General features: G+C 39.8%; 1 protein-coding gene across 7 annotated transcripts in view; it reads right to left on the bottom strand.

Annotated features, from left to right (window-relative positions):
* ADD3 (adducin 3) overlaps positions 1-24,718 on the bottom strand; it is a 96,215-nt gene that overhangs the window by 39,742 nt on the left and 31,755 nt on the right. For 4 of the 7 annotated variants that reach the window (XM_081005925.1, XM_081005926.1, XM_081005924.1 and 1 more), the window contains one exon: positions 19,487-19,523. The gene's annotated coding sequence lies outside the window, so the exon portion shown is untranslated. Of the gene's footprint in view, positions 1-11,429; positions 11,455-19,486; positions 19,524-24,718 lie in introns of all 7 variants that reach the window. The other 3 variants (XM_081005927.1, XM_081005928.1, XM_081005929.1) reach the window with 1 other exon arrangement.

The raw sequence follows: 24,718 nt of genomic DNA, 5'->3' as shown, positions 1-24,718 counted from the left end.
CACCTCGGGTAAGCAGTAATTGGCTCTTGCTGAGCACCTATATGCAATGTGCCTTTTCTCTTTCAAATATCTGAAGTTCAAAACCTTAAAAGGGTTTAGTATTGGCTAATTCTTTATGATAGCCCCCCTCCCAATAGCAAAAAATGGGGTGGTCTAGACAAGCGTGATTATTCATTTTGTGCTCTCCTGCCTTGAATATTCTGTACAGTATTCAAAATTTCAACACTTGAAAAAAGCCATATGGTGGAAATCCAGGGATGGGTGGAGCTTACAAAGTCATTTTTATCACATACAAAATACTTAGCTTCATTATTCATATTCACTCATACGTGTTTTGCTTCACTCTCTAACCTACTTTCTAAATACCATTACTCTCTCACTTATATGAAGTGGAAACAGACTGCTCAATTTCTATCAGGAATGTAGCAAAAGAGATGGGACAGGACTTTATAATTTCCCCTTTCCTCATGGAATTCTTAGATTACATAAGGGGAGGAATGAAGTTCCTAGTTCTTTCCCCTTCCCTTCCAACTTCACTGGATTTTCCCTTTCTAAAGTTGTATTTACATGCACAACCTTGTCTCCCACAATGAGGTCCGCTATGAAATGAGGCAGAAAATGTTTGATTACTTCACTACAGAAATAGCATAAAGGTAAAGGCACCACTGGCTGTTAGTTGCGGACGACTCTGGGGTTGTGGCGCTCATTTTGCTCTATAGGCTGAGGGAGCTGGTGTTTGTCCACAGACAGCTTCCAGGTCATGTGGCCAGCATGACTAAGTCGCTTCTGGCGAACCCAAGCAGTACACGGAAACGCCGTTTACATTCCTGCTGGAGCGGTACCTATTTATCTACTTGCACTTTGACATGCTTTCGAACTGCTAGGTTGGCAGGAGCAGGGACCAAACAACGGGAGCTCACCCCATCATGGGGATTCGAACTGCTGACCTTCTGATCAGCAAGCCCTAGGCTCTGTGGTTTAACCCACAGCGCCACCCGTGTCCCACAGGAATGGTATAGCCAGGTGAAAAAGTGAAGACCACATTCCTCATGGTGTGTAGAGGCAAATGGAATGATATCTTTTCCTTGCATTCTCATTTGTCACAAAATATTTCACTTAAGTGAAGGTGATCATGCCTCCCTCCAATCATTCTAGCCATCAGTCTCCTCACAGCTGCACCTGTTAATTTATAGCTGCCAAAATCATTGGAGACTCATCTAACTCAGACTGAATGAATGCTTTATCCAGAATCCAATTTCTAGTTTAACTCTAAATTTTCCTGACAACCCAGCTTAAATGGTTAAGAAAAGGCAATTAGCAGACCCATTATACCAGTGTGTTTTGGTTCGAATTGTTACTGCAGTCACTGCAGAATTCACTTCTCTTGAGTATACTCCTCAGTGCATGAAGTCAAGTACTAACAACAGAATGCGCTGTTGACACCTTCAACATACTTGGTCAATGAATGCATGCACCTGCAGGACCTACCCTCCATACATTCAGTAGAGTGTATTAATAATGCTTTTGTAGGTGCACTGCTGTATAACATAGAAGTCAATTTCCTATCTTGAGGCGAACTGAGTGTGGGGCAAGGGATTGCCTACACCAGGCATGTCTGTTTCGGGGGCCTAAAAAAAAGCTCAACACTCAACAACTTTGGTTGGCCCTTACACATGTTCACTTCATCAAATCTGGCCCTCTTTGAAAAAACTTTGGGCACCCCTGGCCCACACAGGAAATGAGAACAGGGCTATAGTGTTGGCTTATATATGTCCCAGTGTTATCTCATCATCATTACCACTTTGGCTGAATGCATGAGAAAATAGTTTTCTCTCTTGCCAATGCATGAGAAAATAGTTTAGGGAAAAGTGCATAAATTAAAGGTATTTTTTAAAAGAATCTTGTGTACATTTCTTGATCATTAGCAAAGATAGCAGTAGCATACCTGCTGATTTCACATTCTTACCCATGAAATTTAACTTTTTCTATTATTTATTTATTATTTTAAATCTCATACAATGATATATATTATTTATTTTAATCACATTAGATTTGTCAAGAACATTCATTAGGATGTGTAAGGGGAGTGAGATACATGAGATAGTATCAGCCAGTATGGTTTGTTGTTAATTACTATTTGTAAAAGTATTTTTATAAACTTAAAACAAATTTGTTAATACTTAAAAAGGTAACTCCTAAATCCTCAAAACTTGCCAAAATTGAGTAAGGTCATATGTATTTTTGTCCAAATTATCATATCAGTCCCAGAATATGTTGCCTTAATCAGAGCAAATACTTCCATCATCATATCAGTTATTGGCAGGTTCTGTTATATAGCTAATAGTAATAAGAAACAAAAAGTCATCCAGGCAGTAGTCCATCAACTGTAGCTGAATGAACTGTAGCAGAACCCTTTTTATCAAACCAGTAAAACCAAAAGAAAAACAAGAGTGCTTATATTAACTAAAGTGGATATTTGATATGTACACGTAAAGCTTAATCCAGTCCTATGATGGGTGTAGCACCTGCATTAGATCCCTATAGGGCAGGGGTGGAAAGTGTCTGGCCTTCCAAGTGCTGATGGACTACAATTCCTATTATCACTGACCACTGGCTATGTTGGCTGGTGCTGATGGGAGTTGGAGTTCAATAACACATGGAGAGCCACAGGTTCCTCATCCCTGCTTTAGGGCAAAAATAAGACACCTGCCCTCCTGCCTCCCATTTCCATGCACCACAGTTTCCTATTTCTATGGTACCCATGCATACCAAGGGGGGGGGGGGACCAGAGGTCTCCTGCTTGTGGGGATTCTTCTGAATAAACACTACACGCTCCAAGTATGATTAGATCAAACCATTGCTTTATTCTGTATTTTTATCCGTAGGAAATTAATGAGCATTTAAACTTCATTTCTACACTAAACCATAATCCAATTACATATCAGTATTGTATCACTGCTTGTCAGAATATTTTGAATGTGTTTGACCTAGTATTGTCAATGCTCAGTTTGACAGAAAGCTTAAAACTTATACAAGACACTGACATTTTTTCCTTGAAAAAGTCCTCTCCAAAGCAAATTACTTTTGTTTTAAAGCAAGGCTCTGCCCTTTTATTTCCCAACCACCACCCACTCTTCCAAATAAACAAGTGAGACAATGTTTCATAGGAATTTTAATTGTTTCCATAACTCTCATTGTCTGCCAAAAACCACTTAATATGAGATAGCTGAGGGAGGACACACAAATACGTGCACGTAATTGTGTAATGAATGAAAGAACATGAGGAGTTTCAAACTTCTGCTTCAGTTAATCTTAGTTTGAGAAGAAAAATAGACACACAAAAATGTGGAGCATCATTTTAGATGCTCATCCCTGGACTCATATGCAGAATGTCAAATGCTGGTGGTCAAGATGCTTTGGCAGGGCAGTAAAGTAGTGTGGGACTGAAACAGAGTTGTGGATTATCTTAGACTTGTTACACTGAGACAGCATCCTCTAGAGTCAATATTCCTATTAGATTAGCCTACAAAATAATAGACTCTGAAAGGTAGTCAGGTTATGGCAAGTGTGAGGGAAATAGAATATTTAATATTAAAATAAAATATGTAAGAAATTAAAACTATGCTCAAAATAAAAGACTAAACACATACAAAATCATCAGTTTAGCCAATCTAGGACAACATTGCTTCCAGATTCCCAAGAGGTAAAACTCCTGTTTATCGATACACATCCCAAGTACAGCTGATTCTTCTAAGGCAACATTTACTTAGTATTTTGAGAGTCCTGTTCTATGTGTTGTGTATTGAAGGTCACACTGAATTCAATTGGCTTACATCCAAGTAAGCATGCATTGAGTTGCAACATAAAGCTCAATATAGACCACCCTATTTTGGTGGTAGTTCCTCATCACCACCACAATTCCCTACAGTCTTCTTTCTCACTGAAACATTAACTTCAGTGTTTTTAAAAGCCTATTCTCTATTATTTTTCAGTCATGCCACTGTGATAATTCTTGCTTTCTACCTTTTTTCTGTACTTTTCCACTGAAGTATATAAGCTGGGGAGAACAAAGATGGTGAGGATAAATAGGGATAGGGAGTGACGACACAGTAAGCTCCTCTAGGTGGTGTGAAGCACTATCAAGTCCTTAAGAGTTTTAATGTTTTTCATAGAATCATAGAGTTGGAAGAGACCACAAGGGCCATCGAGTCCAACCCCCTGCCAACCTTGGTGGACAGTGGTGTTTGGTCGATACAGTGGCTAAGAATGGACTGAATGAAACTTTCCTCAAAACACTTAGCATTTGCTTCTAAATTTGTCCGCTGATAGCCATGCGATTGCAGAGCTTGGCAGGGATGGACAACAAGCAACCCAGAGTGCAGAATCAGACAATCAGGCCATACTTGCAGGCACTCCTGCTACATTCTAGGTACTAGATGACTTCAACAGTGATATAAAGCCACATGATTTAGACACAGGCAGGAAGCTACAGGTACCTTGCCATAAACAAATAGCCAATGAAATAGGAAACCAGCAGGCTGAGTCTTGGGTGAGTAGCACTGAGGCCACTCTTCAAGTGTATGGAGTCTGCTACAAAGTGGCCTCTTTAATTTCCACCACTGTAACCAAGGATTTTATTCCAATAAACTAAGAAATATGTGAGTGGAGACAAAGTACTGTTAACACTGCAGTTTGCCTCTGGGCATTAACAGTAAACCTGTAGGTTAACTATCACACCTTTCAAATGTTAGAAATTGTTCTTGAATGCAGCTGATGATTTGTGATATGACAAAAGAGCAAGATTTGACAAGATTCTGACAAAACAGCAATTCTGATCATTATTAAAATATGTACTTTTCTGTCTAAATCAACCTTTTGGAATTTATCTCAATGTTACCAATGGTTAAAAGCAATTAAAAAAAACAGTCAGCTTTGTAGGTGGTTATTTTCCTTAATTGCAGGGGAGTAAGCTTGACACGCTAGAGGTTCTTAATTTTTAAAGTGTTGCAAACATAGACGGAGTCTTAATTTTTTCCAAAATAATTGCATATCTCATATTGAGCTTTCAAAATGAGTATGTTTGCAGGAGGTACAGCGGTACCTCGGGTTAAGTACTTAATTCGTTCCAGAGGTCTGTTCTTAACCTGAAACTGTTCTTAACCTGAAGCACCACTTTAGCTAATGGGGCCTCCTGCTGCTGCTGCGCCGCCGGAGCACAATTTCTGTTCTCATCCTGAAGCAAAGTTCTTAACCTGAAGCACTATTTCTGAGTTAGCGGAGTCTGTAACCTGAAGCGTATGTAACCTGAAGCGTATTTAACCCGAGGTACCACTGTATTTAAATCCAAATGTATCTATAATATTTGTAACTTTAGACTACTACTGCTGGAAACGTCCATGCTGCTTTCAGGTCTAAAAACTTGCCTTTCACAGCTGCAAAGGAAATGACAAGAGAAGAAAAACACAGGCAGCAGAGATCAGCAATTAATTCCATCCACAATTGGCCAGATGTTTGCTCAAGGAGGAATCAGTCTGTTTCCTTTAGGGGCTGTTGCCACTGAAAACTGATCTTGTGCTTTCAGAGACACAAACTGTTTGTAACATGTTAGGAATGCATACTGGATCACATAGAGATGAAGAAATAAAATCCAGATCGGGCTGTCTGCAGCGTGTGTTGCATATCTCGACTAAGAGGATCAAGTTATTCTATCCCCTCCCTTCCCCCACTCTCTTGATAACAATGGACAACTGCCAGCTCAGTCAGGTTAAGTACCCAGAGTGGACGCAGTTGTGCTTTACTGGCAAAAGAAAGGTGAAACATTCTTAGGGCTCTATCTTTTGTGGCAAGTCATCCAAGGCATTATGTATTTTAGGAGGTGCTTGCCAAACAAACAGAATCAATGGCACACACTATTACTTGTGCTAGCTGGTTTCATGAAACTACTTTGAACAGCGCAACGTATCTGGGCAGGAAAAACACAAAGTAAATTTTAGTTCTCGGTGGTATGCTAAACATATAACTAACTACAGGAGCTTTCCACATTCTGTATCCCTACACTGTGACATAAAAGCAGAAGCTTATCCAGAAAAACAGGTAAAGCAAAGTGTGTGCATTTTACCAAATAGCACACCACCCCCTAGTAGCTGCAGGCAGCCATTCAACCCACAATTTCTCACATGCATTGCATCTTACAAGAACATGCATTTAACATGCCCCCACTCAGATTGCTATCCCACATAGCTCTTCAGTTAATGATTAAAATAAACCCATGCATACAGTTGTTCAAAGGCAGTGTACTGTCCAATTCATATGCTCCTGAACTTCAGTCATTCATAGTCAATCAATCCATGTCCTAAATATACTCAGATTAAACAATACCATATCTGCTTTTGGTTATACAAACTCTGAAGATGAGGTGCTGCATTCTGCACACTCTCTTAAGTGAAAAAATGCTTCTGGTATCTTGCCAGCTCAAATTAGCACAAACAAATACTACAGCACATGCCAGACCTATGCCAAAATGAATCACAGAGCAATACATATGCTTTGTATATTTAAATAGTACAGGTGTCTGTGGATGCCAATGTTACGTGGTACTTAAGTGAGGAAGAAATATGGGATCAACTCACAATCAAGAGGTGTTTGTGGTTAGTGTTCTAAGTAAGGTATTTGGTTAGCACTCAAGGAGTTTTAAACTGTTTTTAAAAGCTTTCAGTGAATTGTTTTAGTAGTGATATGTTTAATCCTTTTGAGAAAGGTGCAATATGTAATAAATAATAATAGTGCGCACTTCACACGATCAGGTGCACCTGATTTAAAAGCCCAGATATTTGAAGGTATGTTTTACCTTAGTAATAGAACAGCTAGCTGTTTAATACATAAGTCCCTTGTCAGTATGAACACAAACCTTTAAATAGCTGTGCAAACTGATCATTCTGATTAATGGTATCTCTTCTCTAGAATAGATAATGGATTTCAGTATTCCTCTTGCGGCTGCTAATTGCCTTTCTGAAGTGTACATCAAAGCAGGAAGCTGCATTCATCACCCTACTTTAGGTTTTAAAAGTTTCTAATATTTCAGAAGAAACATTAGCCATGTTTGCCCATAACAATAAGCTGGACTTTTGAGCTTTATTGTAGTTTATTTTGAATGAGCAACATCCCGGTACCCAATTGCTTGCACTTCACTCCTCCCCTGGTGTGAGTGGCTCCCCATTACCACTAAACTAATAAGCCACAATCACTAGCCAGCCTTAATCAATGGTTTGTTGGCATGCTGATTTTTGGCTTGTTGGGAAGCAACAAACCATGACCCCTGGGTTTGGATGAAATGGAAAGCCAAGGCTTCCTGCTTAGTGCTGGGGGAGAGCAAAGCAGGAGCAATTAGGCAGCATGGCTTATCACTGCATGTGCGCACAGCTTGTAACTTCTAAGTACTTTCTGTAGGATTGAGATTCCTCCCCTCCTGCACCTCCGAATCCCTGCTATTAATATTTATTTACTCGGAATCCTCCTCAGCCTGAAAGGCCTCAAGGGTAACTAACAATCGAAAAGATACAAAATAGAAACACAATAAATTAAGTATTAAAACAGTGTAACTGCATACTTATAAACCAAGCCAAAACCAGTATCAAACTCAGTTTAAAAAACCAAGCTAAAACACTAAGATCAAAAAGCCTGTGAAAAGAAAAATATATCCACCTGTTGCCAAAAAAAGACTTTAGATCAGTGCCAGATGAACCTCTGTGGAAATGTACTGCAAAGACAGGGTGGCACACCTGAAAAGGCTCTGGTCACTACCCATCTTAATTCTAAAGGTCTCAGATGAAGACCTCAATTTCTGGGCATTTTCATGTGGGAACAGGTGGTCTTTAAAATAGAAATGGCTGCAAATGCTTTCTGACTTTTAAGGAAGTTATGAGAGATGCACATTTTATAGCTGATCCATTTCTTAACACTAACTGCTGCTGACTCAGCAGCAGAAGGCTTACTCAGATCAATTTCCTAGACTGTTATCTTGTTTTCCTTAAGAAATTCCTATCTGCAGCCTGATAATTGACTCTGGACTCTGGGAACCTAAATATACACAAGTTTTCTCTGTACATGCAAGCAGTAGTGAACTTCCTTAGGTATGGATTCACGTTGACAAAACAATGAAGGTCTGGCAGTTATCCATTAACATACTCCCCCAAGAGGATGGGGAGAGAGAGGACAAGTGGTCTTGACATTATTAGCAAATTAAGGCAGTGAAATTAATTCAGTGGTGTGAGTTGAGTCTTCTAGCTTCAATTTATTCCACACTGGAGAGCCATGCTATTAGTTTGATATGGGCCATTGGAGCTATTGGTGTGTAGTCTCTTGTTGAATTGTGGCAGGTTATGCAGCTGGTTCCTACTCAGGATATCTTCCACTTTACTTAGTGCACATTATATAATTTGTGTTTGATGTATCTGAGCTAATGGAACAGACAAGTTGTTTCATATTTTGTCTACATAGTTTTGTTTTTGTATATATATGCAAAATGGTTTAAATCCATAATCTTATAATATGAAGCTCAAAGCCACTTTGCTCATTCCCATTACTGCTGTAAAGAGAGAGACCCTGTGCTGAAATCACAGTTGATGTTGGTTCTAATATCCCTGCAGACTAAATCAATAAGTGACAACTCCCAGCATCATCATACAGTAAAGATGTTGAACAACATGGGGTATAACACTGAGCTCTGTAGGACTCCATAGCATAAACGTCAAGTTGTTGTTGTTGTTGTTGTTTAGTCGTGTCCGACTCTTCGTGACCCCATGGACCAGAGCACACCAGGCACTTCTGTCTTCCATTGCCTCCCACAGTTTGGTCAAACTCATGCTGGTAGCTTCGAGAACACTATCCAACCATCTTGTCCTCTGTCTCCTTGTGCCCTCCATCTTTCCCAACATCAGGGTCTTTTCCAGGGAGTCTTCTCTTCTCATGAGGTGGCCAAAGTATTGGAGCCTCAGCTTCACGATCTGTCCTTCCAGTGAGCACTCAGGGCTGATTTCCTTCAGAATGGATAGGTTTGATCTTCTTGCAGTCCATGGGACTCTCCAGAGTCTCCTCCAGCACCATAATTCAAAAGCATCAATTCTTCGGCGATCAGCCTTCTTTATGGTCCAGCTCTCACTTCCATACATCACTACTGGGAAAACCATAGATTTTACTATACAGACCTTTGATGTCAAGGTGATGTCTCTACTTTTTAAGATGCTGTCTAGGTTTGTCATTGCTTTTCTCCCAAGAAGCAGGAGTCTTTTAATTTCGTGGCTGCTGTCACCATCTGCAGTGATCATGGAGCCCAAGAAAGTAAAATCTCTCACTGCCTCCCTTCTAAACGTCATAGGTTCAAGTAATAGTCTGCAATAATAGTCCACTGATCCAAGAATCCTAACACACAAATTTTCTATGGGCTTACTAAGAGTTTACTAAACTTGACAAGACACACTTTACACAAACTTTAGAGAGGTGGGAAGGATGAGCTATAGGAAAAGAAATAAGATATGTTGATATGGTTAAGAGTGTCAGGATAAAACAGTAGCTCTGGAGTCATTATGAGTTATTCTAGAATGGGAGGCCATGAGTAAGGGATTGGGATCATACTGAAGACAAAGACGAGCATAGCTGAGCTATTCAAAAGTAAAGGTAAAGGGACCCCTGACCATTAGGTCCAGTCGTGGCCGACTCTGGGGTTGCGGCGCTCATCTCGCTTTATTGGCCGAGGGAGCTGGCCTACAGCTTCCGGGTCATGTGGCCAGCATGACTAAGCCGCTTCTGGCGAACCAGAGCAGCTCACAGAAACGCCGTTTACCTTCCTGCCAGAGCGATACCTATTTATCTACTTGCACTTTGACATGCTTTCGAACTGCTAGGTTGGCAGGAGCAGGAACCGAGCAACGGGAGCTCACCCCGTCGCGGGGATTCAAACTGCCAACCTTCTGATCGGCAAGTTCTAGGCTCTGTGGTTTAACCCACAGCGTCACCCGCGTCAAAAGTAGTACAGGGCTATTATTCCTAAACAGTCACCCACTCATTACACTAACCTGGAATAACTGAGATCTTTAGTTAAGCCTAAGTTTATTGCCATAAAAACACTCAAAATACATAATGTCATTCTTTTACAACATGTAACCAGTTCATCTAACATTTTGACCCTTTTTTCAGTGACCACAAGGGTATTACAAGAAATGTGCACATGCCTACACCTAAGCTGCAAATGCAGGTGGAATGTTTGCTCTCCTTTTAAAAATGGTAACGGGTAAGGGTACACAATTTTGGAAAAAAGGAAATAATAAATAGGTGGACAGGTCTTGCCTGACCAGCTAGTCAAATATGTTTGTAAAGGCAAATAAACTGACCTATACTGGATCAGAAGCACTGTGCCCCAAAATGGTTGTTTATTTATTTGATTCAATTTATGAATCACTTTCAATAAAATATCTCAGAGATTTCACAATAAAAATGTCAACAATTAAAACAATTACATGTGCCAAAGCAATAAAAATAATTCCATATATAAAACACTTAGTGGTGCACCCAAGGTTTCACTATCAGTTCAGCTTAATTTATTTCCAAACTCTGATATAGACAGCATAAAACCAGACATAAAGGAAATGGGATGAAAAAAATTGCAACTTGTCAGAGGAAAAACCTCAGCAACTGTGAGGCATCCAGCGGTGACTAAATCCAAAGAATAAAGTTTACAAAAATGACATCAGTTTCAGCTGGCATGCCAATATACTTAACTAGCACAAAGAATAAAGTTCTTAATAACATATCATTTTTTTAAAGCCAGTTTTTGCCACATGCATATTTCAAATCCTCATGTTATTAAAACTGCACAATGAGGTTGATAAAATTGCTTGAGAATATATTTATACAGTCTCTTTTTGGAATATGTTTGCAATAGATATGTTTGCAATAAAAGTATATCAAAATGTTGCGAAGGACAAAAATGACATCTATTGACGATTTACAACTCTGCTGGTTAAAAAGTGAAGGCTTGTGGGATAAAAGTTTGTTTCCCAACGGTTACTTTTCATTTCAACGTTCCAACAAGTTTATAAAAACAAGAGAGAACCTATTGTTTTAAGTTTGTCTGAGTTGGTTACTTCTAAGATAGCAAAGCAGGAGGCAAGAGCTTAGAATTAAGTGCTGCAACATTAGGGTGAATATTTTCTTACAATCCTTTATTCTAGTTTATTTCAAACCTAAATTGAGAATTCTTGTATGACAGCAAAATATAACTCCCCCCCAACCCGGTCACTTGCAAAACTAAAGAAAGATTTCATGAAAAGGTTCAGAAAAAAAAACATGTCTCAGAAACTAAACATGCAATTCTCTTAAACCTGAACCACCCTACAACTGAACGTGCAAGGGAAAGAACAGATTGTGATGCTTACCTTAAATGAGGCCCCTAGAACTGAACTGGAAAACACCATCCATGTTGGGGGAGAGAGGAGAAAAACAGCAACATTTCAACTCCCACCAGAACTTACTCCTGCATAATTTCTTTTAAAAGCCTTAGCCAAGTTTTTCTTACCCATAAGTGCAATCAAGAACTTTACATTAACCTTCTCCTTTTTGTGTTGTATGAAACCACTTTATCTCATAGCCCAGGAATCTGACAGGGAAAGCGATATGGAAATTTATCTGCTGCCAGAAAACGGCCTTCATGCTTGCGTATGGTACTGGAAAGAGGAGGGACCGTTGGGCAGATAAGGAAGAGCATTTTAACACTCTGCAGACGCTGTAAGTAAAATAACAGCTACTTGATATATTTTAAAACACAAGGTTTGTTTTCAAAAGGTATTCCTTAAGATACTTTCTAGGCAAATTCATTAATCTGCCCAGAAAGTATCTTTAGGAAACTCCCTATTTAGATACTTGTGAGGTAATAAGATTGTACAAAGTCATGTGGAGTTAAGAGTCAGTTAAGAGTTAAGAGTCAACTCGGTATATTTGTCATCAAACAAATGTAGATTGCCGTATTTTTCGCTCTACAACACGCACCTGACCATAACACGCACGTAGTTTTTAGAGGAGGAAAACAAGAAATAAAATATTCTAAACGAAACAGTGGATGTATGATTTTTGTGGTTCATGCTGTGGCCACAGACGTGATCTGACGGTGAGTTTGGGGTAGCCCAATGCAAAAATCCTGAGGATCCATGTGGATCCATGCTTTGTAACCACGTTTTTGCGCCATTGCAGCCCCATGAAACAGTGGGTGCATGTGTGTTTTTTGGTGCAGGCTGTAGCCATGGATATGCTATGTGATCTGATGGTGAACTTGGGGTGACCCAGTGCAAAAATCCTGAGGATCCATGTGGATCCGTGCTTTGTAACCACGCTTTAAATGGGGAGGGAAGGAAAAGCATTCAAGGGACAAGGAGCACGCGTGGGGTGTGTGGAGAAGGATGCTGCTAATAATGCAGAAGAGGGGTTTAAGGGAAGAAGGAACACGCGTGGGGTGTGGGGAGAAGGATGCTGCTAATAATGCAGAAGAGGGGTTTAAGGGGAGAAGGAACACGCGTGGGGTGTGTGGAGAAGGATGCTGCTAATAATGCAGAAGAGGGGTTTAAGGGGAGAAGGAACACGCGTGGGGTGTGGGGAGAAGGATGCTGCTAATGATGCAGAAGAGGGGTTTAAGGGGAGAAGGAACACGCATGGGGTGTGTGAAGGAGCTTTTCGGCAAGCTGAGCGGGGAGGGGGGAGGGAAAGAGCACTGTTGCTTTAAAGGAGCCAACCAGACAGCAGCCACTTACAGCAGTGTAAGCAGCTCCTTTCCTCTCCCGCTTTGCTCCTTCTCTCCCTCTTTGCTGCTTTACGCAGCTAATGGCGAATCCCCTGCAACCCAAGTCCTGCTCAGCAGATCAGCTGAGATGCTGGGAGAATCGTAATTTTCCCCTCTCCCTCATCCCGTGCCCTCCTGTCCCCAGCAGCCTTTTTAAAAACGTTTTTTACTGGTTTTCACTGCGCTCGTGGCTCAGAGCCCTCCTGTGCCCTGCCGTCCCTCTGCAGCCTCATTGCTCCGTTTAGAGAGCACACGGACCTTTGCTAGCTGAGGCTGCAGCAGCTGTTGCTGGCTACGCGGCGCTTTTTCCGGCTCCCGTCTGTCCCTCCTCCCGTGTAAGCGGCTGCTGCCCGCTTTGCTGCCATGGCTCTCCTTCCCTCCCTCCTCCCCGGCTCCTCCCTCTCCTCCTGGCTGTAAAGCAAGCAAAGCTAGAGCCGCGCAAAGCGGGACAGAAGCCCTGCAAGCAGCTCCCGCTTTGCTTGACTGACAGCAGCCATGGCTCCGGTTGAGTGCATTTGCTCCGTAACACGCACAGGCATTTTCCCTTACTTTCTAGGAGCAAAAAAGTGCATGTTTTGGAGTGAAAATTACGGTAACCTAATTAAATTTTGCAGGCTGGCTCGTAGTAAGCCTCATGGACAGGGATGTTGACAATTTGAATCTGTGTCAAAAAGTTCATATTCTGGTGCAGGAAAAGTTATGCAAACACAGTTGAGGGCAGTGGCTATGTATTTCCTTATTTTAGTCCTACCTTGCATTATGTAGTCCTATATGTCTTCCTTTAAAACATAGTCAAAATAAAAAAAATCCTTCCAGTAGCACCTTTAAGACCAACTAAGTTAGTTCTTGGTATGAGCTTTCGTGTGCAAGCACACTTCTTCAGATACACAGTGTGTATCTGAAGAAGTGTGCTTGCACACGAAAGCTCATACCAAGAACTAACTTAGTTGGTCTTAAAGGTGCTACTGGAAGGATTTTTTTTATTTTGACTATGGCAGACCAACACGGCTACCTATCTGTAATTTAAAACATAGGTTCAAGCTATGTTAGTCAAAAATGGAATACAAAAAACTTTTGGAATAATGAACGTAACACAACAGAGATGGTATATAGGTTGAGGCAAGAACAAACCTATCTTTATAGAAGGGTCCTAATAGTGTTACTCTGCCAATGTTCTTGTTCAGCTGACGAGTTAGCTTTTCTATGGTAACTGAAAATGGCAAATCCTCATTTTACTGGTATTAGGATTTATATGGATTTTTAGCCTGCCCCATTATAAAAGCTCAGGACAGATTTGAAAACAAATACCTTCTCCAACAAAATGGATTAAAAACAGACAACAGAACTGAAGTTTGATACACTAAGGCAGCATTTCCCAACCTTGGGCCTCCAGCTGTTTTTGGACTACAACTCCCATAATCCTCAGCTAGCAAGACCAGTGGTCAGGGATGATGGGAATTGTAGTTCGAAAACAGCTGGAGGCCCAAGGTTGGGAAACACTGCACTAAGGGATTCTGCTGTGAACATTTCTCTCTATTTTCTGTTATAAGTGCCTAGCTATTATTTTGAAGAACTGAACAAGCATTTTAAGAGTACAGAAGCAAGAACACAGCAGGTGAACCCAAGTTAACACCAGCGCTTTGTAAACTCCCAAATAGCTTCTTGGCAGTTGTTTCAATGAGCTCCAAAATGCAATGTAATAAAATTATTATTACTATTATTATTACTGCTTAACAGGAGGTAGAGGGGCTGCACTGCATTAACATTCCCCCTCTACCTCCTGGTTTGCAGCAGCAGCAAGAACAACAATGGTATGTGAGCACTGATAAGCACTGCTGGCTTTCATCATTTCCAAAACTTTAATTTAATTTGTTTAGATGGAGTGTTAAGGTCATTACTGTACAGGATGCAAGTAAACACTATTTTAATCTACAAATGTCATGAATTCACACTCCTTCTTAAGTTAATTTTTAACTGGGAACTACCACGTTGCTTGAAGATAATATTCACATATTGTTTGCACTAGCATCTGGGCAGCATTCCAATATGTCATCATTTTAGTAAAAACTATAGTTTGATATATTAGCACAATCAGCAATGAAGAGTGGCTGGGAAAGAGAGAAGAGACACAAAGCCATTTCCTTGCATGTTACAGCGCACAGTTGTGAACACTCAGGCAAAAGAGGGACTATCTTACTAAAGAGTTTCCTGTGATCAACAGGAAAAAGAAGTTACAGGAAAAAAGAAGCTACAGTGAAAACAGTACTTCTTTCCTTTCCAGAGTAGATAACACCATTAGCACATCCTGTTTTTACTGTGGTATCTGAAGTAAAGTAAAGCAAATCATAGGAATCCTATATAACTGTAGCAAATATACAGCAAGCATACCTTGGGACAGTATGATACTTAAGAGTGTTGGACTAGTACTGGGTAGATTTGGGTTCTGATCCCTATTCTGCTATGATGATCCCTGGGTGATCTTGGACCAGTCATTATATCATAGGATTGTTATGAGAACAAACAGGCAGAGCACAGAGAATGATGTGTGTTGCTTTGAGACTGCTGGTGGAAGGGTAGGATATCAAAGCAAACCAACAATATAGGAGAGAAAAAATACCATTGCTATTCACAAGTAATAATTCAAGATCCCACACATCGCAGAATCAGTTCTAAAAATCTCTAATGTATATCTGTCAAGAGAGCGCCATAAGATTTCTGACTGGGATTTGATGAAAGATTTAGAAGACTCAAAAGAAGGCAACCCAGACATCCAATTAGGGGGGGAAAGGATCCAATGGAAAACAGAACTTATCTGAAGGTTCTTTCACTTCACTTGAAGGTACCGTACTTAAGTTCTACCTCTTAATCATAAACCGAGTTCCACATACAACAGATTCTGATTCCCACATCACAATTTTGAGCACTTTAACACACAGTACTGTTTTCCAACTTTTTGTCTAAATGTTCAACTTTGAAGTTCTGATAATATTTGGCTAAGATAAGAATGAAGAACAAAATGTTAGATTTTGACTTCTATTAGCCCTAGCCAAGATAGTCAATAGTCAGGGATAATGACAGCTGGTCCAACAATATATGGAGAGCCAGAATCCTCATCTCTTGCTTAAGAGGACCAGTAGTTCTAGCTTTAAGATAGCATTAATACTTCAACCTGATTCCATTCTGTTCCTTCCTGGATGTTCCAAAAAGTACCATTAACATCCCTGTGTATCTGAATTGCTGGTTTATTTAGGCCTAGTTCCTGCTCCTCCTCTTTCTCACACTCCTCTTGCTCATGCTAATCCCCTTCCACTTTTCTCACTTACTTTTTGTTTTGTTTTAACAATGCATTAGTGGTGGCAGCACTGGTGGTCTCTCTCTTTCCCCTCCCTACCTTGCTCAGAGGAAATGCCAAGTGGATTGTCCCTCAGAGCCCAGTCTTCTGAATACATTGGCCAGGAACCCCTGTGCTGCCACCACTTTGCTGCAGGCGCTGGACATTCTGTGTAAATCTAGTTAGTTACAAGTTTAAAAACAGAGCTAGGCAAGAAAGAGGAGAAGGTGGAAGAGCTCACTGGAGCCTCACTGGGTGGGTGGCCCGCAAGCAAGCCAGCAAGCAGAGAGCCCAGAGGACACCAATTCACTGTCCACGCTTCCAGAGACAATTGTCTCAGCTTGGCTCGTGGAAGTGCTGGCCCTGTATTTATTTATTCATTCTAAGTGTTTATATTCCCACGCAAGCAAAAATTCCCAGGGCAGCTTGCAAATCAAAATACCAGACAATTTAAAAGACATACATCAAACAGAACCAATATTAACATGCAATAGCAGCATACAATCATCTGGCAGGGATTTAAAAACTAGATTGGACCTTAAAAGATTTAAAAGCATGAGAGAAATAAAATGATTTCTGTCTTGTGCCAAAATGATATCAAGTTCAAGCTACTCTGGGGACATGGTTTTAAAGATGCAGGGGGCACCACTGAAAAGGTCCTCTGTGATAATCTTTTGCTATATCCCACCTGTGGTGGCATCAGAGGAGGATTTAAGATGGTGGTCTTATTGGATAGGCATAAATGGAGACAAGTAATATCTAAACTATGGACAGCACACAGACCAGGGGCTCCAAATCATTTTCCTAGTTGCCACTTCACATATTACACATTTCTAAAACAGACCTCAGATTCAAGCAAAAAATGACATGCAGTTTTCCATGTGCACAAACTATGCAGAGCCTGTGTTCATACTGTAAAAGACACATGCACAAATGCACCAGTGACACATAAGGATGTTCACACAGGATATATGCTGTTTCCTACACAGACAATTGTGTTGAAAATGTGTTGTGCTCAGCTACAGAATTTTATTTTTGTTCAGAAGCTAAGTGTTCCAACTTCTGATCTAAAGTGAAAGCTTACTAGATATTTGGGTTTTACTGCCCTTAATATTTGCTGTGATTTTTTTGCTAACAAGCTCAACCAAGGTTGTGGAAACCAAATGACAAGTCCTGACTCAACATTTGAGAAACATTAATTCAAACAAATCTTGGATAATGGTCATGTATATGAAGACTTCTGTAGTCATACAGGTGAGGGGATAGTTCTCAGATTGCCTCCTTCCACACTGGTTTGCTAAGTAGGTTCAGATAAATTGACAGGCGGAAGAAAGTAACCATTTGCTGTTTGGAGACAGTTGTGTGTTACTTATCAGTTTCAGTTCCAGGGTGACAATTCCCATCAGATTCCTCTTCCTTTGGGATATGGGAAATTCGCCTTTGAAATCTTTTTAGGGAATGAGCCATGACAGCTGGAGAGAAAGTGTCATGGACAACTGACAAACTGCTGCATAGCTGGGACAAGTCATATGCATGAACAGATTTTACCCAGGTGAATTGGAGAGTTCTACAAATAGTAAATTGGACTGAATTCAGTCTACACTCAGCCTCTGACAGGTTACCCCTGAGGGAAAGTAATCCTAAAGAGAAAGTAGGTTGCTCACCCTTTGACTAGGGCAAAGCCAAGGTCATGCAGAACCAAATGAGATAATTATGTAACAAAGAGAATAATAATTCCCACGCACCCCCAATAATCAGGTAGGGTATACCTGATTTGCTTTTCTGGCAAATCATCAGCTAAAATTTGACAACAGAAAACAACCTATGCAGTTGACTGAAATTCATACACCACCACCCCAGCCATTGGTTCAGCTGCTTATGCATTATGAACTGTTTTATTAACTGCTCAGAAGTTTTAAAATTTGTAGACACACAATGTCTAGTGACAGATGGTTAGTAGAAAGGGGTGCAGAGAAGAGAAGAGGCAGCACTATCAACAGTTATCTGTTCTACTGAGTTACTGTGCTTGGGTAAAAAGACGGAGATAAATAAGGTATAGCAAAAATAAAAAATAGCAGCAACGTCAATTATGTTAACAATATCCATATGAGTTGGGAAAAGCACTGGAGCCAGATGGACTTACTGCAATTTATTATTAAAAGTTTCAGGATGCACTTATAGAACCACTTAAGGACACCATTAACAGAATTCTGGTGATGGGAGTACCAGCTTCATGGAAAGACGCATTCATTACTCTGATCCCCAAACAATACAGTGACTTAACATAGACTAAAAATTACAGACCTATTTCATTATTGAACTGTGACTATAAACTATTTGCTACAATCCTGGCTATTAGACTGAAAACGACATGTGACTCCAGGCCAGGTTTTTACCAGGTCGACAAATGAAAGACAATGTAAGAAATGTAATCAATTTAATAAAGTACCTAGAAGTAAGAAACAGGCTGTGTTAAATCTTTCTAGATGCAGAGAAAGCTTTTGACAATAGTTCATGATCATTTATGATTAAGGTTTTAGAGAAAATGGAAATAGGTAAGCCTTTCCTAGCAGGAGTTAACGCAATCTATACTGATCAATCTGCAAATATATTAGTAAACAATATTCTTTCAGACCAATGCCAAGTAGAAAAAGGAATGAGACAAGGCTGTCCCCATCTCCACTATTTATTATGAGTTTGAAATATTGCTTCAGAATATAAGGTGAAATAGGGAAATTAAAGGTATTGGGGTGGGACGTAGAATCTATAAATTAAGGGGATTTGCTGAAGATGTGTTGTTGACATTAGGACAACCTTTGGAGAGTGTTCCCAAAGCATTAGAAAAATTAAAAGCTTTGGAGAAGAGCAATAGTGTGAGAGCAAGAAGAACATATAATTAAAGAAGAGTGGAAAACGTTTATTGTATATATGGAAAATAACTGTACTCAGCTGTAAACGCTGGCAGCATTAAGTTAAATTAAACACTGTAAATAATATTTGAGTGATTTAAAAGTGGAAAACTGATTTGAATGGTTATAGTAAAATATGCAGGAATGTATGATATGAAGAATGAACCATGGAAGGAGAAGAATGGAAGTCACTGGATCTTTTAAAGTTTCCAAAAAAAAAATTTTGAAATGTAAAATTGAAAACTTAATAAATTATGGAAAACCCCCCCACCAATATCCATATAGAGTTGGCATTAAATTCACCAATAATTTTCAGAAGTACTATCAATCTTTGTTAATGGTACAATCTTATTCTTAATCATCCAGCAAAAAAATAAATATTCATTTTCTTGCTATTAATTTCCACAAAATCACATTTGTTACCTGGATGTTATTTTCACAGTTCTCTCTCCCTTCTGACCTGCAAACAAAAATAAAGCAAAGCATGTCAGCTCCAGACAGAACTTGCACAGATTGTAAATTTCAGTATAACTTTACATGAGCACATACAGCCACTCAAAAACACTGTATTTGTTGACTTATTTTTTTTTAAAAAAAAACCAACCAAGTGTTCAGGGAAGTCAACTCAACTCCTCTGGTTCCTCAAAATTGGCTGCAAGAGGGATGGACAACTGAAATCAAAAGGACTTCAGCATGTTTAACAATATAATGGATTCTAGCCAATGTTTATATGAAGCTTGTTTTTTATGAATCTTTGATTACAAATCAAAATTGCTCTTAGAAAGTAAGGTTAGATAGTGCCTAACTGGACATTCAAAAAGCACCGTAAAATCAGTTTGCCATCGAGTTCTAATTGCCAATACTTCTCAAATCAAATTAGCAGGACACCAAGATAGTAATCTCCTCTCCTCCTGAAGTTTTTCATAAACTGCAAAGAACCCTGAGGAGGAAACAGTCGAATCTCTCACCATTCTGACTTTGCAGAAGGCAGAAGCAGCACAACAGGTTTGTACGGTTTCTGCAAATGGCCTGTCCAAAGAGAAGCAAAGTCCAACCCCTCCCATTCATTTTATAGCACATGCAGAGAACGCTACTTTTGCAGGCTTCGTCCTGGTGGCCGCCATTTACCCCCACTAAATATCCTGGCCATAGCATTCATTCTGACACATTCTGTGGAAAATTGTGTCCAGACCCACTCACAGTCCTCCCCGCTCCCGTCACAGAACGATACAGCGTAGAGGGAAATAGCAATTACCATGAAGCAACCCAAAATAAAATCTCTGCTGCCACCTGTACGGATTTAAGCTTTAAAAATAAAAATTACATTGGGTGGGATCCAACTATTGAGTCCTGTCAGTGGATGCCCACACAAGGACTTGCACAAAAGGAATTTTCCCTGCATGCCCCTGAAATTGGCGGGGGTGGGTGGGTTCAGGAGATTCCCCAGAACAGTACACAAGAGGAGGGTGGATCAAGCTGTCAGTGGTCTAACTGAAATGCTTGCTCTGATGGAACACTTGACATAGTGTAATGTTGAATTTCTTTCACTACAAAACAGAATGCATGCACCAATTTTTGAAGACTTAGGTGCCTTACAAATATCCAGAAATACCCAAATTTGCCGCCAGAGAATGGTACGCGAAATCTGGGCACTATTTTTGATTCATTTTTTTCTTAACACCATTATCAGGCAAAGAACAGCAAAAATGGTTTGGGTCCTAGCCATGGAGCAGGAGAAAGCAAGCTTGCTCCATAAGCGACAACCATTTAGAATTTGAAGATTGCTTTCATATCTTCTCTCAGTCTCCTCTTTACCAAGCTAAGCATACTCAATTCCCTCAACAGTTCCCTATAAGACTTGGTTTCCAGACCCTTTATCATCTTGGTCACCCTCCTCTGCACACCACAAGCTTTCAATATGCTTCTTAAATTGTGGTGCCCCGAACTGGACAGAGTGTTCTCACTGTGTCTAACGTACAAAAGTAACCATGTATCAAAGGAGTCACAGTACAGTACATTCAAAGTTGCACGGCATGCTTTTTTCTGAAGTAAAAAATATTCTCTCACAGTTATTAGCTTATAATGTTTGATGAAATTAAGGGAAGCCACTCTGGTACAATTCATGACCTTGGTTTATAAAAATAAAGATAAAACTAGAATATGTTAACAAAGCTTGAGGTTGCATACTAATGGCTTAGAAACTAGATTTCTGTGTTTTCTACTTCACTTCCAACTCCCACCCCCAAGGCATCAAAGGATTTAGAAAAGAGATCCTTAGGGAAATAATTGGGAATTTTTATAGCATGATATTTCCTTATACCACAGGCCACAGGAATGCAAACAGCTTTACCAAGCAGTGATTTCCTCATTGGAAACAACTGACAATAACGCAACAATTCTTCCATCCCTAAATATTGCCAAAGCCTTAAGCACATAGAATGCAAGAAGTATAAAATAATTTTACAAAAATTCAACAGCCAGACGAGTCTCAAGCATCTTGATGGAAATGAAAAATTAACACAGGAGAGACTTGCATGATAATTCTTATGATACATTTTCACTTTAAAATCGAAGCTTTTCTTGTAGTAATTTATGAGTTACATGGGCCACAGCTACATTTCCTTGCTTCGGTCCAAACAATTCTATCTTAGCTCACATACAGGATACTAGTGGGGAGCGTCCAGTGCTTACTTTTTAGTAAAAAAATAATAATTGTGGGGCTTTTTAATGGATAGTTTTGTGAGTTTGGACCCAACACACCAAAAATTGCATGAAGTCATACCAAAGTCATGTTTCAGTTCGCCATCTTTATTCAAAATGGCATATGGTGTCCAAACATTGACCCCCATCCCAACCTTAGGAACCACTGTGCCTGAAAATGGCACCCAGTGTCCAAATGGCAACAAAGTCTGCCACCCTACTTGAGAACCATCGTGCCAAGTTTCACAACAATATCTTGATAGGCGTTCAAATATTTAGAAAACAAACAAGCAGACAGCCCACTTTCCAAAATATATAGTTGAAGAGAATATGCAATCAACTCAACTGAAGTCAACAGAATATTCCCATTTAGTAGAGCAAGTGGCTTGCTCTAGGACTTGCTCTAGCTTTTGAGTGCTTGCTCTATAGCCATGCAAGCAAAAACACTAGCAAAGACAGATCAAGCCTGGCACCGTCTAGATATTAATGCTTGTTAACACCATATTTTCCTTGCTCTGCCATTGGCCCTCCCCTCCCCTCATGTCTCTTGTTTTTTAGACTGTTAGTCTACGCAGAGTCTAGGACACTTTTGACATGTGTACAGCACATGGTTAGTGTAAATGTTCTAGAAATCAAGTAACCATGCAATTACTCCTGTATGGTATCAGGTCAGGAAAAAAGAAGAAAATTGTTGGACAGCTGCAGTATGTGTCCCGAACTACTTAAGACCCTTTCTATTGATTAACTGATCTATGATACAGCCTTAAAAGGCATTGCTGCTTTTGTTCCAGGTCACCAAGGTGCTGGAAAGAATATGTTACTATATAGTTTGGGGGCATTCCTATCTTCAAATCTCCAGTAATTACTAGTTTAATACTATTCTGTATTATATCTGTAATGCCTAATAACGGTCTGGCGAAAGAAAGACTATTTCAAAGTAATATATTCCATCCAGTCATCATTCACCCAGTTTGCCTTCTCATAAGGGGGTCTACATATTCAAACAAGCAAACACCTTAAATTTCAGCTGGATAAAATATTCCAATGGCAAAAAGCCCCGACATGAAACTTAAGCACACTATTGATGTATATTTAGGAACTAAGCCAAATGCATAATTTTAATTTGGAATCAGAATATGAGGATATAACATTTAAAAAGACTCCACCAAATCATTACCACATTCCAGTTAATTTGAATTGTTTCAAACATTTAAAAACCTGTCCAAGTTTTAATTTTTGAAAACCATTTCACATATAGAAAGTTTTTTAAGAAACAAGAGCAGGAAGAACTTTCTGACAGTAAGAGCTGTTCAACAGTGGAATGGGCACCCTTGGAAGGTGGTGGGCTCTCATTCCTTAAGGGTTTTAAAGCAGAGGTTGGATGGCCATCTGTCCTGGATGGTTCAGTTGAGAATCCTGCACCACAGGGGGTTGGACTAGATGATCCTTGGGGTCCCTTCCAACTCTACAATTCTACGAGGTGGTGTTTTTTTTTAACTGCATCTGTTTTCTGGCAGAGGGTAGAAGTGGGAAACTTAAAATCACCTCCAGTCAGAATAAAGGTATACTAAAACATGAAAACATAGTGTGTGTGGTGGGAATCAACAATCAGGTTTAACGTATTTCTACTTTATCACACCTACAAACAAAACAAAAAAAAGCACAACATCTGCATTTTTTATATTTATATTTAATAGTAATAAAATGAATGCTTTGTGTTTTGTTTTCCACAGTCCATGTCAGTATTAAATATTCATTCTACTATGTGCCATAAACTGTGTAGGGCAATCCTATGCATGTCTTCTGAGAACAAAGTTCATTGATGCTTACTTTCAGGATAAGTAAGCTCACCATCATAAATCTGACTGACTCAACACACCCAGTTACATTTTTCTTGCTATTGTGAACAGAAAAGAAAGCATAATCCTACAGCTTGCACCTGCTGAGCCTCTCACCATCCAGCAATCTGGTACCAGAAGGTGACAGCAGTAGTCCTGTGACTTCCACACCTATAGCCAATTTACATCTTCTGGCTGCAGCACCAGCTACAAAGCAGAGACAGGGCCACTGCTACAAACTTTTCTAACTGTTGTTTGCTTTTATTGAGGGAGGGGAGATGTGTCTGAGAGGAGAGGAGCTGGGGGGGGGGATTACAGAACGCAGTATGGTGGGAGTATGGTGGGGCAGGCAGGGTAAAGAGCACAAGGCACAGACAGTGTGTGACTGCCATGTGCCAGTCCCTCCTCCTCCTGGGAAATTGTGGTTATCCCATCAGCCAGGACCTCAGATCTGTGGCTGCTGTAAATTCTCCTCAACCTCTCAGCAGCTTTCAATACCATCAACCATGGTATCCATCTGGCGAGGCTTGCATATCTTTAGGCGTTGGGTAAAAACATTACTCTTCTCCCTCACCTTTGGCTAATTAAATAATCTATGTCCTTTTAAACTGAGGAATGGGTATTGTTTTGTTTGTTATTATGGTATGTATTTTTGTGTTTTTATATTGTAAACTCCCCTGTGATCTTCGGATGAAGGGCTATATAGAAATTTTATAAATAATAATAACAACAGTTCACCATCAGGCAAAGTTTCCATTCCTTTCTTAGAAGTTTGCCTAATCAAGGGCTAAGATTTTGGCAGCTGGACAGACAAATGTTTGAGATTATGGGAGGATTTTATAACAGATTTTAAGATTAGTTTAAGATAATTCTTTAGCTGCTTACTCTAAACTTTTGGAATCAACTATACGTTATTATAACAAACTGCAGAGTTATTTCATTTCAGAGCTAATACTCAGAGTTAACTCTACTTGCCTTAACAGCTGTCAAGTTCTTTCCAAGTGTTTAGTCAAAAAGGGAAGCTGATTCAAAGTGCTTCTAACTGTAAAAAAAATCCTTTGGTTTCAAAAGGCACACTTGTTCTTTGTCAAACATATCTACCAGGAACCAAAAGACC

Source organism: Podarcis pityusensis (assembly GCF_964106645.2).
Source record: "Podarcis pityusensis genome assembly, chromosome: 5".
Lineage (NCBI taxonomy): Eukaryota > Metazoa > Chordata > Lepidosauria > Squamata > Lacertidae > Podarcis > Podarcis pityusensis.
Note: the sequence above shows the minus strand (reverse complement) of the source record. Positions and strands in the feature narration are given on the sequence as shown.